The 24,508-nt window shown below is 38.0% G+C and overlaps 1 non-coding gene across 1 annotated transcript; it reads right to left on the bottom strand.

Annotated features, from left to right (window-relative positions):
- Window positions 1-17,687: 17,687 nt before the first annotated feature.
- LOC112207162 (U6 spliceosomal RNA) lies at window positions 17,688-17,793 on the bottom strand. The gene has a single exon (XR_002941628.1). It is a non-coding gene; the product is annotated as a U6 spliceosomal RNA (small nuclear RNA).
- Between the last annotated feature and the right edge of the window lie 6,715 nt (window positions 17,794-24,508).

The following is a 24,508-nucleotide window of genomic DNA, read 5'->3' as shown; positions in this document are numbered from 1 at the left end:
AGATACGTGTGCATGTATCTTTATAGTAGAATGATTTATAATCCTTTGGGTATATACCCCGTAGTGGTATTGCTGGGTCAAATGGTATTACTGGTTCTAGATCCTGGAGGAATCACCAAACTGTCTTCCACAATGGTTGAACTAAATTACACTCCCATCAAGAGTCTAAAAGCATTCCTATTTGTCCAAATCCTCTCCAGCATCTGTTGTTTCCTGACTTTTTAATGATCACCATTCTAACTGGTGTGAGATGGTATCTCATTGTGGTTTTGATTTGCATTTCTCTAATGACCAGTGATCACGAGCCCAAAAACTCATTAAGCTGATAAGCAACTTCAGCAAAGTCTCAGGATACAAAATCAATGTGCAAAAATCACAAGCATTCCTCTACACCAATAATACACAAACAGACAGCCAAATCATGAGTGACCTCCCATTCACAATTGCTACAAAGAGAATAAAATACCTAGGAATCCAACTTACAAGGGATGTGAAGGACCTCTTCAAGGAGAACCACAAACCACTGCTCAAGGAAATAAGAGAGGACACAAACAAATGGGAAAACATTTCATGCTCATGGATAGGAAGAATCAATATTGTGAAAATGGCCATACTGCCCAAAGCAATGTATAGATTCAATGCTATTCCCATCAAGCTACCATTGACTTTCTTCACAGAACTAGAAAAAACTACTTTAGATTTCATATGGCACCAAAAAAGAGCCCATATAGCCAAGACAATCCTAAACAAAAAGAACAAAGCTGGAGGCATCACACTACCTGACTTCAAACTATACTACAAGGCTACAGTAACCAAAACAGCATGGTACTGTTACCAAAACAGATATATAGACCAATGGAACAGAACAGAGGCCTCAGAAATAACACCACATATCTACAACCATCTGATCTTCGACAAACCTGACAAAAACAAGCAATGGGGAAAGTATTCCCTATTTAATAAATGGTGCTGGGAAAACTGGCTAGCCATATGTAGAATACAGAAACGGGACCCTTTCCTTATAACTTATACAAAAATTAGCTCATGTAATGTTTTTAAATCAACTCACTGAGTGTTGCTAAGTGCAATGGATGTTTCATACTCCTCATTTTATTTGACCTCTGGGCAGCATTTCGTTGTTTTGATTATTCTCTCTTGCTTAAAGAATAGTTTCTTTGACTTCACATTATGTTTTCCTCCTATCTTTCTGGATGATATCTCTCATCCCTCATCCCTCATTCCCCATTCCTCATCCCTTTCCCTCTCCCTCTCCCACTCATAGAAAATTTTACATGTATACAAGAATAGACTTGTATCCTTATTTTTCTGAGGTTATGCCACCACTCTGTAAATGGTTATGCTCATTTTCTTTGTTTCGCTTTAGAATTTTATGGATATGGCTCATGCCTATAATCCAAGCCCTTTGGAAGGCCGAGGCAGAAGGATCACTTGAGGCTAGGAATTCAAGATCAGCCTGGGCAACGGAGTGAGACCTTGCCTTTACAAAAAAAAAAAAAAAAAAGAAATTAGTCAGATGTGGTGGCACATGCCTGTAATCTCAGCTACTCAGAAGGCTGAGATGGGAGGAACACTTGAGCCTGGGGCTTTCAGGCTGCAGTGAGCCATGATCCAGCCACTGCACTGAAGCCTGGAGAAAGAGGGAGACCCTGTCTCAAAGAAACAGAGTTTTGTGAATTGCTTTTTTAAAATTTAATTTTGCATTATAATTATGTAAAAACATTACTATAGTTCCAAAATCAAATTTACAAAATAAGGCATATTCAGAGACATGTAGCTTCAACCCTTGTCTCCTTCTACTTGTTCCCTCTGTTTCCCTATATGTAACCATTTTAGTTTTAATTTTTGGTTCATTCTTCCATCAAAAAGTACATTATTTTTATTCAGGGTTTACACTCATCTTTACATATGTGCTTACATCTGTTTTCCTGCTCTCCTCCACAACCATATACTACGCTGGTAATATCCAATTATTTGAAGTTGCTCTATGTGTATACGTGTGTATGTATGCATACCTATCCTGCCTAATTTCTTGCCTTTAACCTCATCTTTACACCTGTGTTTATATCCGCCTTTCTGTCTCCTCTCCATATGATACTTCAGCCATATTGAATTATTTAAAGGGCTTAAATGTACTATGTTTTGTATTGCCTCTGAGACTTTTTTTTTTTTTTTTGAGGCGGAGTCTTGCTCTGTCACCCAGGCTGGAGTGCAGTGGCGCAAGCTCGGCTTACTGCAATCTTCGTCTCCTGGGTTCAGGCGATTCTCCTGCCTCGGCCTCCCAAGTAGCTGGGATTACAGGTGTGCACCACCATGCCCAGCTAATTTTTGTATTTTCAGTAGAGACGGGGTTTCACCATGTTTGCCAGGCTGGTCTCAAACTGCTGATCTCAGGTGATCCACCCGCCTTGGCTTCCCAAAGTGCTGGGATTACAGGCGTGAGCCACCGCGCCTGGCCTCAAGACTTCTTAAATGTGGTTCTTTCACACAGAATCCTGATTGGAAAGAGTTCAAGAGAGAATGGAAGGAAAAGCTGTGGGGAAACAGACACTGTCATACATTGCTAGTGGGATGAGTAATAGCATAACCTCTATAAAAGGCTATACCTACTAAATTGCAATACTCAGTACTTTGTCAGCTGCACTCACTTCCCCTTACCTGTACAGTTATACTTCCATATATATATATATATATATATATATATATATATATATATGGCATTGTTTGTAATAGTAAAAGAGATCAGAGGTCTGCTGTTGTAGGCTATTTAAATAAATTGTGAAACATCTAGAAGATAGGCTAGGATGTAGCTGAAAACATAATGAGAGTCATCTCTATGCAGTGATAATAAAATATCTCAGATTTCTAGCATATTTTGCTAGTTGCATAAAGCAATGTGTAGAACAGTGCATTGTTCTGGGAGAAAAAAGGGTGGAGAAAGATAAGACTATATATTCATAAATGCTTTACTTTTATAAATGCTGGAAGATTAAGAAGGAAAATAACATGCAGAGCTTCATCTGGGGAATGGGGGAGGTGGTGGGGAAAGGGTGAATGGGGCAGGGATGGTTACTAAAACAAACTTATGCAAGAAGGAAGAGGAATTAGAATGGAAAAGAGAGGAGCTTGACAGACTATTGGTGACTCTTTTTTTAATGGAAAAAATCTTGTATTTTATTTACTAATTCAAAAGAGGGATATGGATTTGGTCTATTTATACTATACCTTTGCTGCAAAGCAGATATAAAGCTGTATTTATGAAAGGAAGGTTAAAATTATTATTTTCATCAAATTTAATATTTAATTTATTCTATAATGCTTAGTCTTTTATTTTTCTTAACATATTTTCTTTCTTTCTTTCTTTTTTTTTTTTTAAGATGGAGGTTTGCTCTTGTTTCCCAGGCTGGACTGCAATGGCGCGATCTGGGCTCATCGCAACCTCTGCCTCCCGGGTTCAAGCAATTCTCTTGCCTCAGCCTCCCAAGCAGCTGGGATTACAGGCATGTGCCACCACGCCCAGACAATTTTGTATTTTTAGTAGAGATGGGGTTTCTCCATGTTGATCAGGCTGGTGTTGAACTCCTGACCTCAGGTGATCCGCCCACCGTGGCCTCCCAAAGTGCTGGGATTATAGGTGTGAGCCACCACACCCGGCCTTCTGAACATTTTCTATCATTATATAACATAAATGTAATGTGCGTTTTTAAACAACTCCCTCTTATTGCCCCTGAAGCCCTCCACTTTACTCTAGTGCCCATTGCAAATATTACTTCCTACAAAAGGTGGGGAGCAGTGTCTTAAAGAATAGGGTTCAAGTGGGGCTAGTCATGTATGGGTAACATAACTCACTGCAAGAGGCTTTGGAAGGTCTGGGAAAGCACTGGAGTCATTTGCATAAAAATCCTTGGACCTCTTAGAAAGAACTGTAGAGAGGACCCTGAAAGCTGCAGTTAGATCTCAGGGATATTCTCACTCAAAGCAAATAGGGGAGATGACGGCAGCAAAATCTTTAGAAAAGGGTGCCCCAGGAAGACAGAGAACTCAACATTACGACTTGAGGCTTGTAGGCAGACTCAAAGGTCTTGGGATTTTATAAAAGGTTTTTTATACAGATAGGTACAGTTTGGCATTTTTCCATAAGAATATATCATTGCAGCCAAATTAGCAGTTTTCTTTAATCTAGGGTAGGTAAGTTCCAGTCTAATGAGATTTAGTCCTATTCTCTGTGAACAAGAATTTATTATTCTCCATTGAAGGGTTGGAGGGGGGTGTGAAAAGCAAACTTCTTAATGGGGATCTAGGAGCAATGAAGCACACATACTAATTTTGGGAAATATTAAATCATAAATCATGAAATTCTGGGAAATGAAAGAAATTAACATAACCAAATGATATATAGATCTCAGTCCTCTTAGGATGAATAGATGGTGCAACACGTTATAACAAAGTGAATTTTCTGTTGAGAAGTGCATTTAAAAGTAGAAGTGGCCAATAATCCATGTTTCTTATCCAACCTCTGGCATTTTGAGCTCAGGGTGTTTTGTTTGTTTGTTTTGTTCATTAATAGATTCCAAGCATTAGAACAACTCTGAGCACAAAGTAGGTACACAGTAAATATTTGTTGAAGGAAAAAAGCAGTAAATAAAGATTTGATGCTTAAAAGGCTCCTTGCTATTCCTGATCAAGACTTTTTAATAGATCATCTCTTTAAATTCTTTTTTTTTTTTTTTTTTTTTTGAGACAGGGTCTCACTCTGTCGTTCAGGCTAGAGTGCAGTGGCCAGACCTCAGCTCACTGCAACCTCCGCCTCCCAGGTTCAAGCAATTCTCCTGCCTCAGCCTCTTGAGCAGCTGGGACTACAGGCACCCACCACCACACCCGGCTAATTTTTGTATTTTTAGTAGAGAAGGGGTTTCACCATGTTGGCCAGGCTGGTCTGGAACTCCTGACCTCAACCTCAAGTGACCCACACACCTCGGCCTCGCAAAGTGCTGGTATTACAGGTGTGAGCCACCGTGCCTGGCCCATCTCTTTAAATTCTTGATAGTTATCATAAGTGAGACAGTTCAAAATGTAAAATCAATGTTTGCATTTACAAATGTACAATGGCTAAAATGATATAAATATTTCAACAGCTTTTATTTCATTAACAAATGTGACACTGACATTTTTGTAATAAGTATACTTTTGTATCAAGTTGAATATTTTTATATCTAGTTTTTCAAAGTAATGCAGAACTTCTACACATTCTTAGAGCAATTAACTTGCATCTAGCTTGGACACCACCAAAAGGTCATGTCAGCCACAAATGGACAGAAATATCCAATGCATGTAAGGACAGATATTGGGGCCAATGCTTGGAGATGTGCCAGCCAGAAGCCTCTGCCTGGATGCTACTCCACTCCCAGCCCCCACCACCCTGAGTGCAGGAAGGGAATGGCAATCCCTGTCACTGCATACCATATCCTATTCCTGCAAACCAGTTGAGACTCTGGGCTATAAGAAATGCTCCTTGGGTTATGAGGAAGATTAGGCATGACTGTAACCATTGCTGCAGGTATAATATCCCATTTACAAATGATCTCAGCAAAACTGGGTCTCTACTAGAACTCATTAATATTTCAATGCTCTAGAGCAGCACTGTCCAACAGAAATATAATGTGAACCACATATATATTTTTAAATAATCTACTAGTCACTCCAACAAAGTAAAAAGGAGTAAAATTAATTTTAATATTATTCTTCACTTAAAAATATATTTGAAATGTATTAACATGTAGTCAATATAAAATTATTAATGAGATATTTGACTTTTTAAAATTCAGTACTTGAAATCTGTATATAGTTTATACTTACAGCACATTTCAGTTCAGATGCTAAATTTTTAGTGGTTACAGTGAAAAGTAGTTCTACCAAAATAAAAATTTAACAGAGAAATTATTTTACACTGCTTCAATTTTTAAATTTAAATTAATTAAAATCAAATACAGCAGAATAAAATTTTAAAAACCGGTTTCTCAGTCGCACTATACACATTCCAAGCTCTCATGTGGCTCATGGCTACCATATTGCACAATGCAGCTCTAGAAATATGATAGCTAACTGCAAATCAGGTACAAATGTCATCTAGAAGGTAGTTCTATTGTTATATACTTTTATGACATTAACATAATTACTTAAAAAGTGAATAAACAGAATACTCTCCTAAAAAATATATTTCTCAGACTAAAGTTCCCAGGCTTTTAAATGTTGACTTATTGTATCTTTTCCTATTTACTTTTGGAAAATCTCCAAAATTGTGTTATCTAATAGATCCAAACTGCAGTAATTGAGTTGTACCACAAGAGGACCTGCAAAGACAAGTTGAGCTTAAATTTCAGCCATGCTCAAGCTATTAAACTGAAGTGTTAATTAGCAAAACATCTCACTGTCAATATTAGAATCTTCACATCTGCCTCAGTTAAAATTGAAAAAAGTAATCCATTTCAACCTAATTTTAAATTAACACATAGTATGGGGGCTATTAGTGGTAATATGAGGCTACATGAAGTGACATTTTGGGAAGAATTAGGAGATGGTATGCAGTGGTTAAGAGCGTGGAATAGGAAGCCATACAGGCCAGACAAGAGTCTTGGTTCTGTCCCACACTAACTGTATGACTCCAGGCCAGTCTCTTAATCCAAAAATAGAGCCATTTATAGTACGCCATCCTAGGATTTGTTGAGGAGTAAGTGAAAGAACACACATAAAGTGCTTATCACCGTATGCATAGTTAGTACTAAAAATTGTTAACTATAACATTGATAAAGAAGACTAAGGCATGCCATGGTTAATTGATATGAATTACAAAAGGATTCAATGGATAGATAGCCTCAAGGTTTAATGACATCAGTTTTGCTCTTCTGTCCATATCTGTTAGTCTTAGCCACCTGTTGAACTAGAAAATTCTAGTTGCCCTAATTGTTTCCTTTATCGAATAAATAACTGCAGAGCACCGTTATATACATAATGACATTTATTTATTATTTCTAATTATGCCAAATATAATTTTAGTCTTTAAGAAACTTCTGGTATTAATTTATTGTGGGAGGCAAAATAGACATACATAAAAAGTTATGTAATATGAAAATTAATTATACTGTTGCACTGGTGAAGTGGGTCTCTATAAAAAACCTGATTTATAGCTTTTGGTGATTCCATGGGGTAAATACTCCCACCATGGCCAATTAACTACAAGCTACCAATGGTTCAACAACCAGCTTGCAAAACTCCTGAGTATTTAACAACCAAGTCTTGTAAGCTGGTGTGAGCTGGCTGTAGCACACCATTGCTTGTATAACATGGTATATAGCAAAATAAAATGTCATGAGAGGATCTATAATTATAAATAAGTTGTATGGAGAATGAGGCTAATACATATACATTCAGAGAATGAAATCCCAATGGAAAGTTGGATTAAGTATGCCAATTGAGCACAAATATTTACTTCCCTTCTATTCCAAATTTTATAAAATTAGTAAAATAGTGATGTAGAAGCAAATCCACCTTGGCCTTCTTACTGTTCTTACAGAACTCCAGGCAATTTCTTTATTAATGTCTTTGTACTTGCTGTTGTCTCTGTCTGGATTTCTATCTTTAGCTATCTGCATGGCTCCCTTCATCTCTTCCTTTACTTCCTTCAATCTACGTTGCTACACAACGCCCCCATCCCGTGACCCAGGCAGGTACACGGATACGGATACTCTTTTTTCCTATTTCTTGCTAAATTCCTCCCCTTCAAACCCCAGCAGATATCACTATCTGATAAGCTACGCATTTTAATGATGTATTTGTTGTCTGTCTCCCTCCACTAGAAGGTAAGCTTCGTGACAGCTGAGAATTTGTTGTTGTTGTTGTTGTTCATGGCTATATCTCTGGTACCTAAAACAGTGACTGGCACAGTGCAGGAGCTCCATAGTATTTGTTGAATGCATAACAATGCTGATAAGACAGTATATCACCAGTGAACCAGAAATTATAAGAAATTCCCAGAGGTTACAGAGCAGACAGGATCAGATAGAGAAAACCGCATTCCAAAACACATGGGAGAAAACTGCAGAGGTAAGAGCAACACCCCCGCCTCCAAAAAAAAGTCTTCAAACTCAGAAGCAATAAATGCTGTGGCGCAAAAGGGGCCCTGTGGAAACCATCGGTGAAATTAATTAAATACTTAAATTAAAATCACGGGGCTGTTTCTCCATCTTTTCCAATACCTTCTCACAATACCCACCTCTTACTGAGCTGAAGGCTGTTACACACTTAACCATGGAGAGGTGGACAATAAAGAAACTGCACTTTTAACAAGTGAACTAGCCCTTGGACTGAAAGGAACTGCTTTCAGTGTGGGTACCGAAGTATGAGAGAGAAGTAGAAAAGAATTTCAGCTAGGCAGTTGAGTTAGATAGCTGAGAAAGATACTGCTACTCAGGAGAGAAATAAACCCTTCAATATATCAGCAATTGCAGTGGCGATGGTCTACTTTAGGTTGACATACATTTAAGCGACGATGTCTAAACATGCTTTAAGCCCTATCCATTTACATATAGCTGAGTTCACAGACAATACTGCCCATTCAATGGAACATCCTGTTAGGGAAACACATACAACTGCAGAGAAATCCATGAAAACTACCTGTATTCGGAACCTAGCCCTTCATTCATAAACATGAACAGATAGCCAAGTACCTCTAGAGAGCTGCATAAAACAGAAAGGCCACCATAAACCACGAGAACAACTGATCTCAGAGGAAATAGATATAATGCATGCAACAGATGAGGAATACAACAATAACAATAAAATTTTTGAGAAATTCGAAAAAAAATTTTCATTCATAAAACAAAATAAGCTTCACAGCAACACAAAGATTAGAGAACAAGAAACAGTTCTTGGAAATTATCTTTTTAGCAAAATAAGAAAAATGCAAGAAAAGTATTAAATAATAGAATGTACATGAGTGAAGAGCAAATTGGGGCTCTGGAGAATAAAGTCAAGGATTTAAAAAAATGAAATATAGAAACCAACAAACGAAGAACTCCTACAAGCTAAAGAGATGAAAATTTGAGATAAAAGTTAAGAGATGTTGTCAATCAATCCTAGAAGTTTAATCTAATAAGAGACAACATAGTAAGAGGGGAGAAATAATCAAATAAATAATAAAACAGAAAAATGGTTCCCAAGCTTAAAAAAGGAATTTTCTGAATAAAGAGATTTATCCAATGCTGATCAAGAAGAATAATAAATGACCCACATCTGGGCATATTCTTATGTATTTCATAAATCCAAGGGTAAAAGAAAATTCCAGAAGCTTCTACGGAGACAGAGCCAGAAAGAAAATTTTGTCCAAAGGAGTAAAAATCAGATTTGTATAAGGAGAAAAAGAAGCAATACCTTCAAAGTTCTGAGGGAAAACCATTTTTTAACTTACAATTCTATATCTAGTCAAGCTAACACTATAGTGAGGCAAAATAAGGATTCCTTCAGACATGGAGAGAGTCAGAAAGTTATTCCCTGCAGACTTCACTGAAAAAAATTACTCAAGAAGCTACTGTAGCAAAATGAAAAATAAATCCAAGGCAGAAAATTGGAAATGCAAGGAACAAAAGTACACGAAGAGGCTAGAAATACTTATATATATGCTTAAATAACAGTTGATGCATAACTTAAAAAAAATCCCTAGAACTAATTTTCCAGATCACTATAATATGGAAGATGGACAGGGCAGGCTGAAAGGGTAATGGAGTGCTAAAGATCTTATCTTTTTCAGGGGAAGTGTATAGATACCTGTTAATTGTACATGAAGAAGGAAAATGTTAATTTTTAATATTTATTAACAGTTTAAGGGTAGCCACTAAAATAATAGAAATAGGATGTGTAACAAAGCTGCATAGGGGCAAAAAAGAAAAAGCCAACAAAGTGCAAGAAAGTAAAAGGGAGGGGAAGGTAAGGAAAAGAATGGGAATAGAAGTGGAAAAGAAAAAAATAAGGAAAGAAAGGTAAATATAAGACAAAAAATAGAGCATCATTAATCATATAAATATGTATGGGTTAAATTCCCTGATTCAAAGAAAAAGACAGACATTTAAATAGAGTTAAACACAACTCCCCTTCTAACAATATGGTATGGTATAATTTCTTTATATACCATAAAGAAATATACTAGAAATAAGCCAAATGAATTAAATGACACAGAGAATTTGAAAATAAAGAGATAGGGAAATAAACACCAGGCAAATGCATGTTTTTAAAAAAGCACATATCAATACTAGATATAACTTAAGGCCACATGCTAAATGTGGTATATATATATATATATATATATAAAAAACAAATGAGACATAGAGATCTATCTTATATTAGTATATTAGTACAATCTATTATCCTTCAAGAGAATATATATGTATCTTGTCAACTAAGATATATATTATATACATATCTATATTTATATGTATATCTATATCTATAATATATATCCACACATACATCCATCAAAGAAGGACTTCACATCTTTTTCAGGAAAAGATTTACAAAGATTGATAATGAATATGGCCACAAAGGAAAAGAACACATTCTCCAAAGCAGAAGTTAAGCAAGTCATTTTCTCTTAACACAGAAGCAAAATCAAGAATTTAATAAAAAGACAGTAATAAAATTAATCTATCTATTAGTTTCTTATTATAGCTGTAAGAAATTGCCCCACACTTAGTGATTTAAAACAACGTAAATGTATTATTTGGAGATCAGAAATCAGAAGTAGATCTTATGAGGCTAAAATCAAGTGTCAACAGATCTCTGTTTTTTCTGGAGGCTCTAGGGGAAAATTCTTTTTTTGTCTTTTCCAGTTTCTAGAGGTTACCCTCATCACTCTGTATTGCCTTATCTCTTTCTCTGACTCTGCTGCCTTTCTCTTTCATCTTTTAAGGACTCTTGAGATTATATTGGGCCCTCCCTATCTTAAGATAGTTGACAATCACATCTGCAAAGACCCTTTTGCCATGTAATGTAACAGTTTCTAGGGATTAAGACATGGACATCTTTGCAGGGAGATTGGGGGAGGAGGTTGTCCTATCCATCACAATCAGGGAGTGAAATGACACCCTTCTAAATAACTCTTGGATTTTAAAAAAAAGAAATAAAAACTCAAATTACAACTTATTTAAAAATGAAAAACAGTTATTGTAGTATATATTCAAACCCATGAAATGCTTCAAAGATGTACTCAGAGGACAAGGTACAGCTTTAAACATATGTATTACAAAACAGTAAATATTGGGAAAAAAATTAAGTGCTTAATTCAACAAACTAGAAAATTAATAGAAAAAATATGCCCAAAGAAATCAGAAAGAGCTGATACAGTAATGCTATAGAAAACAGTAAGACAAGCCAACAATACATTAAATAAATCAACAAAACTGAAATTTGGTTTTGGAAAGAACAAGAAAAAAAAACTTGACAAGTGTGATTATGAAAAAAAGAGCAAACACACAAGTAAAGTTAAGAATGAGAAAGCAGAATTAAATATATGGAGCATATTTTAAAATTTGTAAGAAGAATTCTATATGTACAATTTTATACCCTACATTTAAACTCACGATTACAGAAAATACCTGAAGAAATAGTAGAAAGTTTGAATAAGAAAATAACAATATAAGCATATGAAAAGATATTCAAAAATTTTACCCTTACCATGTATCTGACTCAGATGATTTTACAGTAGAGTTCCATCAAATCTACAATAGACATATCATTGTAATGCTATGCAAATTGTGCTAGTCATATAACAAAAATGAAAAGCTTTCTAATTCACTCTATGCAACCACTGCCTGTACTCCCCAAACAATCACACTTCCTGTTTCTTCTTTTCTCTCTCCTCACTACGCATTGGTTAGAACAATATTCAGTGTTTACATTATTGTGATGCTGGGCACATTAATGTGTATGATTTTTTTGTTTTTGTTTTTGAAGTTGTCATCTTCCTGAATCATCACTCTCTTTTTCAGGTTATTCACCTCTGTTTGCTTGTTTTGGTTTCTCTCATGTCAGAGTTTCCTCAGATGTCTGTGATCTTTAGGTGTCCATTCATATTTATGAGGGAGATACTAAAAAGATTACTAGCAACGTTGAGCATGTGGGTAGGGTGTTTGGGCTGTAGGGTTCACTGCCAATGGTATAGTTGCACTGCTTCATTGGGGAACCCCTGATTGTCAGTACCTTTAGACTCAGTGTTTTTAGATTTTTCTTCTTGTGCTAGTAGTATCCTGCAGAGAGACATCCTCCCATCTCCTGCCTGGAATGTACAATCTAGTGTTTTGGGATCCCAGTTGATGAAGAAGGTTTAAGGTGTCAATAGTCAGTGCTCAGAGAATTTTACTTAATCCCAGTTTTCAATATGGTATCTCCACCCTCATCTATGCTTCATATTCTCTAGTCCAGACATATGTTTTATCTTCTACACAGGCTATACCTTTGGTCCTCTGATGAGTTTGGGGAACAGTAGTCAACCACACAGCCAGGGATCAAAGGAGTACACATCTGAGACTCCAGATGTTCAGACTTTCAAGCACTGCTGTTTTCAACCTCTTCTTCCCCCCTCTTTCCAGAGGTACTTGGTACAGTCAGTTCCTGGGATTTAAGGAGACTCTTCAGTACAAGTCATGTTGTTTCTTGGTTTCCCCTACTATCTGCTTAAGGTTCAGGTTACTTTTTAAATTTTAAGTTCTGGGGTACTGGTGCAGGATGTGCAGGTTTGTTACAAAGGTAAACGTGTGCCATGGTGGTTTGCTCCACCTATCAATCCATCACCTAGGTATTAAGCCCTGCACGCATTAGGTATTTTTCCTAATGGTCTCCCTCCCCTACCCACCCACCGACAGGCCCCACTGTGTGTTGTTCCCCTCCCTGTGTCCATGTGTTCACGTTGTTCAGCTCCCACTTATAAGTGAGAACACGTGGTGTTTGGTTTTCTGTTCCTGCATTAGTTTGCTGAGGATAATGGCTTCCAACTTGACCCATGTCCCTGCAAAGGACATCATCTCATTCCTTTTTTATGGCTGCATAACCACATTTTCTTTATCCAGTCTACCATTTATGGACATTTAGGTTGATTCCATGTCTTTGCTATTGTGAACAGTGCTGCAATGAACACGTTTGCATGTATCTTTATAATAGAATGATTTATATTCCTTAGGGTGTATATCCAGTAATGGGATTGCTGGGTCAAATGGTATTTCTGCCTCTAGGTCTTTGAGCAATCATCACACTGTCTTTCACAATAGTTGAACTAATTCACACTCCCACCAACAATGTAAAAGTGTTCGTTTTTCTCCACAACCTTGCCAGCATCTGTGTTTGTTGTTTTTTGACTTTTTAAAAAATAGCCATTATGACTGGTGTGAGATGGTATCTCAGTGTGGTTTTGATTTGCATTTCTCTAATGATCAGTGATGTCGAGCTTTTTTCATATATTAAGTTTTTTACATATGTTTTTCATATATGTTTCATACACGTATGTTTTTCATGTTTAATACACGTATGTTTTTCATGTTTCATGCGCCTGTTTTTCATGTTTCATACACGTATGTTTTCATATATGTTTTATACACGTATGTTTTTCATGTTTCATACATGTATGTTTTCATATATGTTTCATACATGTATGTTTTTCATGTTTCATACACGTATGTTTTTCATATGTTTCATACACATATGTTTTCATATATGTTTCATATGTGAAGTTCATTCATGATTTGGCTCGCTGCTTGCCTGTTGTTGGTGTATAAGAATGCTAGCTGTTTTTGTACATTGATTTTATATCCTGAAACTTGCTGAAGTTGCTTATCAGCTTAAGAAGCTTTTGGGCTGAGACAATGGAGTTTTCTAGATATAGCATCATGTCATCTGCAAAAAAGATAGTTTGACTTCCTCTCTTCCTATTTGAATATGCTTTATTTCTTTCTATTGCCTGATTGCCCTGGCCAGAACTCCCAATACTAGGTTGAACAGGAATGGTGAGAGAGGGCATTCTTGTCTTGTGCTGGTTTTTGAAGGGAATGCTTCCAGCTTTTGCCCATTCAGTGTGCTGTTGGCTGTGGGTTGTCATATATGGCCCTCATTATTTTGAGGTATGTTCCTTCAATACTTAGTTTATTGAGAGCTTTTAACATGAAAGGATGTTGAAGTTTATCAAAGGCATTTTCTGCATCTATTGATATAATCATGTGGTTTTTGTCTTTAGATCTGTTTATGTGATGAATCACATTTATTGATTTGTGTATGTTGAACCAACCTTGCATCCTGGGGATGAAGCCAACTTGATCATGGTGGATAAACTATTTGATGTGCTGCTGGATTTTGTTTGCCAGTATTTTATTGAGGATTTTTGCCTCTATGTTCATCTAGGATATTGGCCTGCAGTGTTCTTTTTTCACTGTGCCTCTGCCAGGTTTTGATATCAGGATGATGCTGGCCTCATAAAATGAGTTAGGGAGGAGTCCCTACAATTTTTAAAATTTGTTTTAGTATAAATGATGCCAGCTCTTCTTTGTACCTCTGGTAAAATTCAGCTGTGAATCCATCTGGTCCTGGGCTTTTTCTGGTTGATAGGCTATTTATTACTGCCTCAATTTCAGAACTCATTATTGGTCTATTCAGGGATTCAATTTCTTCCTGTTTCAGTCTTGGGAGGGTGTATGTGTCCAGGAGTTTATCCATTTCTTCTAGATTTTCTAGTTTATGTGCATAGAGGTGTTTATAGTATTCTCTGATGGCTGTTCGTATTTCTGTGGGGTCAGTGGTGATATCCCCCTTATCGTTTCTGATTGTGTTTATTTGCATCTTCTCTCTTTTCTTCTTTATTCGTTTAGCTAGTGGTCTGTCTATTTTATTAACCTTTTCAAAAAACCAGCTCCTGGTTTCGTTGTTATTTTGAAGGGTTTTTTTGTCTCTATCTCCTTCAGTTCAGCTCTGATCCTAGTTAATTCTTGTCTTCTGCTAGCTTTGGGGTTTGTTTGCTCTTGCTTCTCTAGTTCTTTTAGTTGAGATGTTAGGTTGTTAACTTGAGCTATTTCTAGCTTTTTGATGTGGGCATTTAGTACTATAAATTTCCCTCTTAACACTGCTTTAGCTGCATCCCAAAGATTCTGGTACATTGTCTCTTTTTTCTCATTAGTCTCAAAGAATTTCTTGATTTCTGCTTAATTTTATTATTTACCCAAGAGTCATTCAGGATAAGGTTTTTCAATTTCCATGTAATTGTATTATTTTGAGTCAATTTCTTAATCTTGAGTTCTAATTTGATTGCACTGTGGTCCGAGAGACTGTTAGGATTTCAGTTATTTTGCATTTGATGAGGAGTGTTTTACTTCTGATTATGTGATCAATTTTAGAGTAAGTGCCATGTGGCACTGAGAAGATGTATATTCTGTTGAATTTGGGTGGAGAGTTCTGTAGATACCTATCAGCTCCATTTGATTCCGAGCTGAGCTCAGGTTTTAAATATCTTCGTTAATTTTGTGTCTCAATGATCTAATATTGACATTGAGGTGTTAAAGTCTCCCAATATTATTGTGTGGGAGTCTAAGGCTCTTTGTAGGTCTCTAAGAACTTGCTTTATTAACCTGGGTGCTCCCATATTGGGTGCATATATAAGATAATTAGCTCTTCTTGTTGAATTGAAATTTTTACCATTATGCAATGCCCTTCTTTGTCTTTTTTGAACTTTGTTGGTTTAAAATCTGTTTTGTCAGAAATTAGGATTGCAACCCCTGCTTTTCTCTGTTTTCCATCTGCTTGGTAAAATTTCCTCCATCCCTTTATTTTGAGCCTATGTGTGTCTTTGCATGTGAGATGGGTCTCTTGAAGACAGCATACCAATGGGTCATGATGAGAGGTGACAACGTGCTAGCAGCCCTCGCTCACTCTCGGTGCCTCCTCGACCTTGGCATCTGCTCTGGCCGTGCTTGAGGAGCCCTTCAGCCCACCACTGCCCTACGAGGGCCCCTCTCTGGGGCTGGCCGAGGCTGGAGCTGGCTCTCTCTGCTCACGGGGAAGTGTGAAGAGAGAGGTGTGGGTGGGAGCCGGGGCTGCACGCAGTGCTCACAGGCCAGCGCAGGTTCCAGGTGAGCATGGGCCTGCTGGGCTTGATCAGAGGCTGAATCCTGTGTGTGTACCACTGTTCCCTCCTCGTGGGACCATCGGCCACGATAGCAGGTCTCCGTCTCTTTCTCACTTCCCCTCTTTTCCTCTTGATTGTCTGGGATGAGCTCCCTCTGGGCTGCTGGAGCCCTCTGGGCTGGAGCCCTGCTGGAGCCCTCTGGAGCCCTCTCGGCTGCTGGGCTGCTGTCTGGATGAGCTCCCTCAGGCTAGGTGCCGCAAAGTCCCGTGGTGAATGCCAGTGAGAGGTGAGGCTGGCTGAGCTTCTGGGATGGGTGGGGACTTGGAGAACTTTTCTGTCTAGCTAAAGGATTGTAAATGCACCAATCAGCACTCTATGTCTAGCTAAAGGTTTGTAAACACACCAATCAGTGCTCTGTGTCTAGCTAATTGGCTGGGGACTTGGAGAACTTTTCTGTCTAGCTAAAGATTGTAAATGCACCAATCAGTGCTCTGTGTCTAGCTAATTGGCTGGGGACTTGGAGAACTTTTCTGTCTAGCTAAAGATTGTAAACGCACCAATCAGCACTCTGTGTCTAGCTAAAGGTTTGTAAATGCACCAATCAGCACTCTGTCAAAATGGACCAATCAGCTCTCTGTAAAACGGACCAATCAGCTCTCTGTAAAATGGACCAATCAGCTCTCTGTAAAGTGGACCAATCAGCTCTCTGTAAAGTGGACCAATCAGCAGGATGTGAGTGGGGCCGGATAAGGGAATAAAAGTAGGCCACCCGAGCCAGCAGCGGCAACCCGCTGTGGTCCCCTTCCATGCTGTGGAAGCTTTGTTCTTTCGCTCTTCACAATAAATCTTGCTGCTGCTCACTCTTTGGGTCCACACTACCTTTATGTGCTGTAACACTCACCTCTGAAGGTCTGCAGCTTTACTCCTGAAGCCAGCGAGACCACAAACCCACCGGGAGGAATGAACAACTCTGGACGCGCTGCCTTTAAGAGCTGTAACACTCACTGCGAAGGTCTGTGGCTTCACTCCTGAAGTCAGTGAGACCACGAACCCACCAAAAGGGAGAAATTCCGGACACATCTGAACATCAGAAGGAACAAACTCCAGACACACCATCTTTAAGAACTGTAACACTCACCGCGAGGGTCCACGGCTTCATTCTTTAAGTCAGCGAGACCAAGAACCCACCAATTCCAGACACAATGACTCTATCAAGCTTGCCGTCTGTGCCTTTTAATTGGGACATTTAGTCCATTTACATTTAAGGTTAGTATTTTTGTGTGTGAATTTGATCCTGTCATCATGATGCTAGCTGGTTATTTTGCAGGCTTGTTTATGTGGTTGTTTCATGGTGTCACTGGTCTGTGTAATTCAGTGTGTTTTTATAATGGCTGGTAGTGGTTTTTCCTTTCCATATTCAGTGCTTCCTTCAGGAGCTCTTGCAAGGCAGGCCTGGTGTTGAAAAATTCACTAAGCATTTGCTTGTCTGAAAAGGATCTTACTTTCTTATTCGCTTATGAAGAAAAATAAGGAATGCTTCCTGAATTTGCATGTCATCTTTGTGCAAGGGACATGCTAATGTTCTCTCTACCATTCCATTTTAGTATATATGCTGCTGAAGTGACCGCCAAAATATTTTCTTAATGGTTGCGTAATAGTCTTCAGTCATTCTTCAACTGGTAGTTGTCCATTTTTCTTTCACCTTTTTAAAGCAAAAAGATCCACAAGGAACATATGTATATCCATAGATGTGGGGTTTTCTGTTAAACATAAAAATGGAATTGTTCAGTGTGTACTGTTTTTGAGTGCAAGTAACAGAACTCAAACCAGCAGTGGTTTAAACCAGGAATATATTAGTTGTTTAGTGAACAAGAAATCTGGTAGAAGATAGTCATAGTTTGAGTGTTCAAAGTCATAGTCCACAAGCCAAGCTCTTTTCATAATTCTATTCTTCCATTCCTGGGCATATTGCCTCTTGGTTACAAGATGTCTACTGAAGCTCCAGATGTTCACACAACGAGATACAAAGTATAATGGGAAGGAAGAGGGCAAACAAACCCTGTTTTATATAGTTCTCTGTAAGGTAGAACTGTATGGCCCCAAATAAACTTTCTCTTACATCTAGATGGCCAAAAACAGTTTCACATATACCCATCTCTATACCAGTCAATGGTCAATGGGAATGGCATGTCATGATTTGTTTGGACTGGGTGCATTCTTCCCTAGACAAGACCATGCTCCTATCAGTGAAGAAAAAAATACATAGAGAAAATAATCCTTGGAAAGGCAACGAACAGCGTCTGCCATGATATGATATGGAATTGATTAATATGCTACTTAGACATCCTCAGTAAAATATCTGTTAGGGAAACAGGAGCCTAGCAGAACCAGAGTGACACCGTTTTAAGTTCAGCTCCATCTTGAGACTAAAAAGGCACTTTCGGTTCCAGCCATGATTCATGGTTATAAAGTGTTTATAGTTGAGGAAAACCTACAAGGACACACACCTACAATAGCAGAAAGTCTAGATGTCCCAATACCCATGACAATACATGGTTTCAAAATAATTATAGTTATTCTTTGATGTACTTACCCACTAAAATATCAAGGATAGTTTTCTTTAAATCAACAGAATAATAAATTTTCTCATGCTGTCTGCTCTCCTGCACATAGTCACAGCTTAGTTTAGTCTTTGCATAGACAGGACGCTTATATAAGAAAAGCTTGAAGACAGTGCATTCCTCTCTTAATTTCTGAGGATGCCCTACTCTGTAACAGTGTAGCTTTCAATATCTTATCACTGCACTCTGCAACTCACCTTGAATTCTTTCTTCTGTGAGACTCAAGAACCCTCTCTGCAGATCTGGATTGAGACCATGTCCCTACGAAGGACATGATCTCCTTCCTTTTTATGGCTCCATCAGGTTTCTTGTGTTTGCTAAGTCAGTTATCACCTGTCCTTTTGCTTTCCAACTTCTAAAATTTTGATTCTACTGTCTCCTCCTATCCTGACTCTCCCTCTCTCTCTGTATGTGTGTGTGTGTGTGTGTATGTATGTTTCCATCTATTACTTTATAATTTTCCTGATGTTTCATGAGGTAGTGGAGGCATATATCTTCAACCACCAAGTTTTTTAAGTCCTACACTCTTAGCCAGTATGTACCATTGTCTTGCAAGTGAGGCTGAAGAGTGAGCTGAATGCCCTTGAAAGTCTGAATGAAATTGTTGTGTTGGGAAAATTATCACAGCAACAATGTACAGGATGGATGAGAAGGGGGAGAAAACAGAAGCAGGTTATTTGTCCATTTGCCTTGCCTGTAGTATCCTTCCCCTTACTTCTCAGTTTTTTTTTAAATTATACTTTAAGTTCTGGGATACATATGCAGAACGTGCAGGTTTGTTAAATTTGTATGCACGTGCCATGGTGGTTTGCTGCACCCATCAACCCGTCATCTACATTAGGTATTTCTCCTAATGCTATCCCTCCCCTAGCCCCCCACCCCCCGACAGGCCCCAGTGTGTGATGTTCCCCTCCCTGTGTCTATGTATTCTCATTTTTCAACTCCCACTTATGAGTGAGAACATGTGATATTTGGTTTTCTGTTCCTGTGTTAGTTTGCTGAGAATGATGGTTTCCAGCTTCATCCATGTCCCAGCAAAGGACATGAACTCATCCTTTTTTGTGGCTGCATAGTATTCCATGGTGTATATGTGCCACATTTTCTTTATCCAGTCTATCATTGATGGGCATTTGAGTTGGTTCCAAGTCTTTGATATTGTGAGTAGTGCTGCAGTAAACATATGTGTGCATGTGTCTTTATAGTAGAATGATTTATATTCCTGTGGGTACATACCCAGTAATGGGATTGCTCAGTCAAATGATATTTCTGGTTCTAGAACCTTGAGGAATTGTCACACTCTCTTCTAAAATAGTTGAACTAATTTGCACTCCCACCAACAGTGTAAAAGCATTCCCATTTCTCCACATCCTCTCCAGCATCTGTTGTTTCCTGACTTTTTAATGATCGTCTTTCTAACTGGTGTGAGATGGTATCTCATTGTGTTTTTATTTGCATTTCTCTAATGACCAGTGATGATGAGCTTTTTAAAATATGTTTGTCGGCTGCATAAATGTCTTCTTTTGAGAAGTGTCTGTTCATATCCTTCACCCACATTTTGATGGGGTTGTTTGTTTTTCTTGTAAATTTGTTTAAGTTCCTTGTAGATTCTGGATATTACCCCATTGTCAGATAGATAGATTGCAAAAATTTTCTCCCATTCTGTAGATTGCCTGTTCACTCAGATGATAGTTTCTTTTGCTGTGCAGAAGCTCTTTAGTTTAATTAGATCCCATTTGTCAATTTTAGCTTTTGTTGCCATTGCTTTTGGTGTTATAGTCATGAAGTCTTTGCCCATGCCTATGTCCTGAATGGCACTGCCTAGGTTTTCTTCTAGGGTTTTTATGGTTTTAGGTCTTACATTTAAGTCTTTAATTCATCTTGAGTTAATTTTTGTATAAGGTGTAAGGAAGAGGTCCAGTTTCAGTTTTCTGCATATGGCTAGCCAGTTTTCCCAGCACCATTTATTAAATAGAGAATCCTTCCCCCATTGCTTGTTTTTGTCAGGTTTGTCAGAGATCGGATGGTTGCAGATGTGTGGCATTATTTCTGAGGCCTGTGTTCTGTTCTGTTGGTCTGTATCTCTGTTTTGGTAACAGTACCATGCTGTTTTGCTTACTGTAGCCTTGTAGTATAGTTTGAAGTCAGGTAGCATGATGTCTCCAGCTTTGTTCTTTTTGCTTAGGATTGTCTTGGCTACACGTGCTCTTTCTTGGTTCCGTATGAAATTTAAAGTAGTTTTTCTAATTCTGTGAAGAAAGTCAATGGTAGCTTGATGAGGATAGCATTGAATCTATAAATTACTTTGGGCAGTATGGCCATTTTCACGATATTGATTCTTCCTATCCATGAGCATGGAATGTTTTTCCATTTGTTTGTGTTCTCTCTTATTTCCTTGAGCAGTGGTTTGTGGTTCTCCTTGAAGAGGTCCTTCATCTCCCTTGTAAGTTGGATTCCTAGGTATTTTATTCTCTTTGTAGCAATTGTGAATGGGAGGTCACTCATGATTTGGCTGTCTGTTTGTGTATTATTGGTGTAGAGGAATGCTTGTGATGTTTGCACATTGATTTTGTATCTTGAGACTTTGGTGAAGTTGCTTATCAGCTTAAGGAGATTTTGGGCTGAGACGACGGGGTTTTCTAAATATACAATCATGTCATCTGCAAACAGAGACAATTTGACTTCCTCAATTCTTATTTGAATATCTTTTATTTCTTTCTCTTGTCTGATTTCCCCAGCCAGAACTTCCAATACTATGTTGAATAGGAGTAATGAGAGAGGGCATCCTTGTCTTGTGCCAGTTTTCAAAAAGAGTGCTTCAAACTTTTGCCCATTGAGTATAATATTGGCTGTGGGTTTGTTATAAACAGCTCTTATTATTTTGAGATACGTTCCATCAATACCTAGTTTATTGAGAGTTTTTAGCATGAAGCAGTGTTGAATTTTATCAAAGTCCTTTTCTGCATCTATTGAGATAATCATGTGATTTTTATCATTGGTTCTGTTTATATGATGGATTACATTTATTGATTTGCATATGTTGAACCAGTCCTGCATCCCAGGGATGAAGCCAACTTGATCGTGGTGGATAAGTGTTTTGATTTGCTGCTGATTCAGTTTGCCAATATTTTACTGAAGCTTTCCACATCGATGTTCATCAGGGATATTGGCTGAAATTTTATTTTTTGTTGTGTGTCTGTCAGGTTTTGGTATCAGGATGATGCTGGCCTCATACAATGAGTTAGGGAGGAGTCCCTCTTTTTCTATTGATTGGAATAGTTTCAGAAGGAATGGTACCAGCTCCTCTTTGTACCTCTGGTAGAATTCGGTTGTGAATCCGTCTTGTCCTGGAATTTTTTTGGTTGGTAGGCTGTTAATTACTGCCTCAATTTCAGAACTTGTTATTGGTCTATTCAGGGATTCGACTTCTTCCTGATTTAGTCTTGGGAGGGTGTATGTGTCCAGGAATTTATCCATTTCTTCTAGATTTTCTAGTTTATTTGTGTAGAAGTGTTTATAGTATTCTCTGACAGTAGTTTGTATTTCTGTGGGATCGGTGGTGATATCCCCTTTATCATTTTTTATTGTGTCTATTTTATTCTTCTCTCTTTTCTTCTTTATTAGTCTGGCTAGTGGTCTATGTATTTTGCTAATCTTTTCAAAAAAACCTGCTCCTGGATTCACTGATTTTTTGAAGGGTTTTTTTGTGTCTCTATCTCTTTCAGTTCTTCTCTGATCTTAGTGATTTCTTGTCTTCTACTAGCTTTTGAATGTGTTTGCTCTTGCTTCTCTAGTTCTTTTAATTGCGATGTTAGGGTGTGGATTTTAGATCTTTCCCACTTTCTCCTGTGGGCATTTAGTGCTATACATTTCCCTCTAAACACTGCTTTAGCTGTGTCCCAGAGATTCTGGTATGTTGTGTCTTTGTTCTCATTGGTTTCAAAGAACTTACTTATTTCTGCCTTAATTTTGTTATTTACCCAGTAGTCATTCAGGAGCATGTTGTTCAGTTTCCATGTAGTTGTGCGGTTTTGAGTGAGTTTCTGAATCCTGACTTCTAATTTGATTGCACTGTGGTGCGAGAGACTGTTTGTTATGATTTCTGTTCTTTTGCATTTGCTGAAGAGTGTATTACTTCCAATTACGTGGTCAACTTTAGAATAAGTGCTATGTGGTGCTGAGAAGAATGTATATTCTATTGATTTGGGGCGGTGAGTTCTGTAGTTGTCTATTAGGTCCTCTTGGTCCAGAGCTGAGTTCAAGTCCTGAATATCCTTGTTAATTTTCTGTCTCATTGATCTGTCTAACACTGACACTGGGGTGTTAAAGTCTCCCACCATTGTTGTGTGGGACTCTAACTCTCTTTGTAGGTCTCTAAGAACTTGCTTTATGAATCTGTGTGCTCCTGTATTAGGTGCATATATATTTAGGATAGTTAGCTCTTCTTGTTGCATCAATCCCTTTACCATTATGTAATGCCCTTGTTTGTCTTTTTTTATCTTTGTTTTGGTTTAACGTGTGTTTCATCTGAGACTAGGATTGCAACCCGTTTTTTTTTTTCCTTTCCATTTGCTTGGTAAGTCTTCCTCCATTCCTTTATTTTGAGCCTATGTGTGTCTTTGCATGTGAGATGGGTCTCTTGAATACAGCACACCAATGGGTCTTGACACTTTATACAATTCGCCACTCTGTGTCTTTTAATTGGGGCATTTAGCCTGTTTACATTTTAGGTTAGTTAGTATGGTTATGTGTGAAACTGATCCTGTCATTATGATGCTAGCTGGTTATTTTGCATGTTAGTTGGTGCAGTTTCTTCATAGTGTTAATGGTCTTTACAATTTGGTATGTTTTTGCAGTGGCTGGTACTGGTTTTTCCTTTCCATATTTAGTGCTTCCTTCAGGACCTCTTGTACAGCAGGCCTGGTGGTGACAAAATCTCTCAGCATTTGCTTGTCTGTAAAGGGTTCTATTTCTCCTTTGCTTATGACGCTTAATTTGGCTGGATATGAAATTCTAGGTGAAAATTCTTTTCTTTAAGAATTTTGAATATTACCCTCCCACTCTCTTATGGCTTGTAGGGTTTCTGCAGAGGGATCTGCTGTTAGTCTCATGGGCTTCTCTTTGTCAGAAACCCGACCCTTCTCTCTGGCTGCCCTTAACATTTTGTCCTTCATTTCAACCTTGGTAAATCTGACAATTATGTGTCTTGGAGTTGTTTGCTCTTCTCGAAGAGTATCTCTGTGGTGTTCTCTGTATTTCCTGAATTTGAATGTTGGCCTGTCTTGCTAGGTTAGGGAAGTTCTTCTGGATAATATCCTGAAGAGTGTTTTCCAACCTGCTTCCATTCTCCCTGTCACTTTCACGTACACCAATCAAGTGTAGATTTGGTCTTTTCACAAAGTACCATATTTCTTGGAGGCTTTGTTCTTTCCTTTTCACTCTTTTTTCTCTCATCTTGTCTTCATGCTTTATTTCATTATGTTGATCTTCAATCTCTGATATCCTTTCTTCCACTTGATTGATTTGGTTATTGATACTTGTGTATGCATCACGAAGTTCTTCTGATCCATCAGGTCCATCAGGTCATTATGTTCTTCTCTAAACTGATTGTTCTAGTTAGCAATTCCTCTAACCTTTTTTCAATGTTCTTAGCTTCCTTGCATTGGGTTAGAACATGCTGCTTTAGCTCGGAGGAGTTTGTTATTACCCACCTTCTGAAGCCTAC

The sequence above is a fragment of the Pan troglodytes genome, chromosome X, assembly GCF_028858775.2.
Source record: "Pan troglodytes isolate AG18354 chromosome X, NHGRI_mPanTro3-v2.0_pri, whole genome shotgun sequence".
NCBI classification, from domain to species: Eukaryota; Metazoa; Chordata; class Mammalia; order Primates; family Hominidae; genus Pan; species Pan troglodytes.
Note: the sequence above shows the minus strand (reverse complement) of the source record. Positions and strands in the feature narration are given on the sequence as shown.